This window comes from Rhincodon typus, chromosome 12, assembly GCF_021869965.1.
Source record: "Rhincodon typus isolate 14 chromosome 12, sRhiTyp1.1, whole genome shotgun sequence".
NCBI lineage: Eukaryota > Metazoa > Chordata > Chondrichthyes > Orectolobiformes > Rhincodontidae > Rhincodon > Rhincodon typus.
Window position 1 is genome coordinate 8,409,394 of NC_063343.1, and position 2,652 is coordinate 8,412,045.

Here is a 2,652-nt window from a genome sequence, read left to right on the forward strand (position 1 = left end):
CTGATGGAGACTAGTGATTCATTGACAAGACTATGGTTTTTCACTGGCCTTGCTCACTTGCATGAGGTCATAGAAACATGGAAAACAGAGGCAGGAGAAGGCTATTTGATCCTCTGAGCCTGAGCCTGATCATAGTTGATCACTGAACTCAGCATCCTGTTCCCACTTTCTCCCCATCTCTTTGGCCTTAAGAACACGTTTATTGATCTTTTGGCAGTACTGTTTCCATGTTCTCAGCACTAGATGGCTGTCTTTGAGCCTATCTGTTCCCACTGCCTTCACTTTGTCCCTCAGGACAGGCCATCTCTCTCTTCTTGTCCATTTCCTGCACAAAGGCCTCCAGTGTTGTGCCAATAAACCTTGCATCCACTCTGTATCACGTTCATTTCCTTTCACGTCAGATACTTAAGGGGATTCTGGTAGATGCTGCAGTCTCTAAGTAGCAGAGGCTGGTTTCAAGTGGTGCTAGCTTTACGTGAATCTCCATTCCCATATGAGGTCTGCAGCAGTGTGGTTGGCACTGGCCTGCGCACTGCTGTAATTTAAAGCATGAAGTTGGCACATGGACTGAATCATAACAAACAGACGCAGGGTAGTTGCATATCACAGTCACTGCAAAGCCCTGTTGTAGGACTATCTCCATCTTCTCTCCCTCGAGTACAAAAACCAAGAGGTTGTGCTAAATCTACACAAATTACTAGTCCCAATGCCAACTGGAATAATGTGCTCAATTGTAGGAACTACACTTTAGGAATAAGCTAGAAGCTACAGAAGAGATTTACTCAACCGTCCCAGGAATGAGGGACTGTAGTAACCTCAGTAGCTGCAGAGTTTTGAGTCGTTCTCCTAGGGGTGGGAAAGGTTAGACATAGACTTGATTTAAAATCATTTAGAGTTAGATAGATGGAGGAAATTATATGGATCTGTTTATAATGGCTGAAGGGGCAGGACATTTAAATAAAGTGAATGACAAGAGAACCAGAGGAGAAAATTTTTCCTTACAAATAAGTGATCAGTGTTTGGAATGCACAATCTGTTGAAGGGTAGATGTTGTTATGTACTTACATTGTTATTGAATTGAATTAGCTTTATTGTCACATGTACTCAAATGACTACAGTGAGAAGTTTATGAGTTGCCCCTCACAGCACAATCTTAGGTACAAAGGTACCTATGTACAGCTTCTTCAGATACAGATTAGTTACAGTGTAACAATGTCACCAAAACACAAAGCCATCTTAGGTACAGAATGCCCAGGTACAATCCTTAATTACAGAATATAGAAAGGAAGAATAAAAAATGCTACATTATAGTTATACATATTCTTGGTTAGAAAAACTAGAAGCAAAGTTAAAAAGACAAATATCACAGTCTGTCTCCAAAGGATCTCCACAGCCGACCAGCACGGGAAGCCTCCAAGTGGTCTGATTACTGGCTGCCACCATGCTCCCTGTGTGGACCACTATCCCCACTCCCACACCAGGCCACCGTCATCACGCTCTCACTGGCGCCCCTTCCTCGACTGCCGACCAGATGCCAGAAATCAGAGGTCGGGATGGGTTGTCCGAGGCCAAGAGCCCGTGAAGAACAGAAGAAAACTACAGCAGGGAGGCAAAGGTGGAGGGAAAAATAGGAAAAGAACAGGCGGAGTGGACAAGTTCCGGCTGGAGTGTCCTAATCCGCCGCCATTTTGGCTTCTCCATCATCCAGCTTCAACATCTTTTGTAAATCCTTGGATTATTAGACCATGGCTCGGATAGTTTGTCCAATTCTGGGCACCACAGTTAGGGAGGGCATAAAAGGGGAACATAGAGAAAATTAATTCAGTGATACCTGGCTTGAGATATTTCATAATCTGGAGAGGGTAGATATGCCGGTGTTGTTCTCTTTAGAGGAGGAAAGACATTTAATCACAGTATTCAAACTTACCAAGACAGTAGCAAGTATTATGCTGGGTTGTAAGGGAGATATTGTTTCCATTGGCAACACAGCAGAGTCAGGAAGTAGATTCCATTCAGGGTTTCCGGTGCAGTTACATCGGAGCAGCTTGTTGTTTAAAGCCAAAAATATTCCTGTTGTTACATAACAGTGCATCGTGACAGAACAGCAATGATCTCATCTGTATTTTCCTCAGTTGACGGAAGCTAAGTGACAGGATGAATGAATTATGTCATCTCCGCTGCTTGAATACGAAAAGACGTCGGAAAAATGCCCTCATTCTTTTTAGTCAGCTAAATAGTTATCTCCTGAGCTCACTTCGCAACACTGTTCACGTGTGTTAGAAAGTCACTGAGGTTCAGCCTCGCACTGCTCAAGCATGTTGAACATTCCAGTGCAACTCTGGCGAATGCTCTGTTGCTAGAGGTAGTGTTCCTTAGATCAGAGGGTAAATCAAAAGTCCTGTCTACTTGTTCAGACAGATGTGAAAAGTTCATAGGCATAATTTGAGAGTTAACAGGAAGTTCTCCTGTATCTAGAACCAAAGTCACTCCCTTAACAAGAACAAGCATTAGTATTCATTCATTTGAATACTGCATTGCAACAATCTCAGTCCAGGTATATAGTGGGCTGTTAGTGTTACTATTAACCTAAAGTTCCGCACTTCTGCAACATTGTAATTCTATAGAGGGAGAAATGGGAAAAAGCCAGTAACT

The 2,652-nt window shown here is 43.0% G+C and overlaps 1 long non-coding RNA gene across 1 annotated transcript; it reads right to left on the reverse strand.

The window, feature by feature from the left end:
* Positions 1–1,069: 1,069 nt before the first annotated feature.
* LOC125484555 lies at positions 1,070–2,367 on the reverse strand. Its single transcript, XR_007263395.1, has 2 exons — positions 1,928–2,367; positions 1,070–1,769 (listed from the first exon to the last, which is right to left on the reverse strand). It is a non-coding gene; the product is annotated as an uncharacterized LOC125484555 (long non-coding RNA).
* Positions 2,368–2,652: the final 285 nt, after the last annotated feature.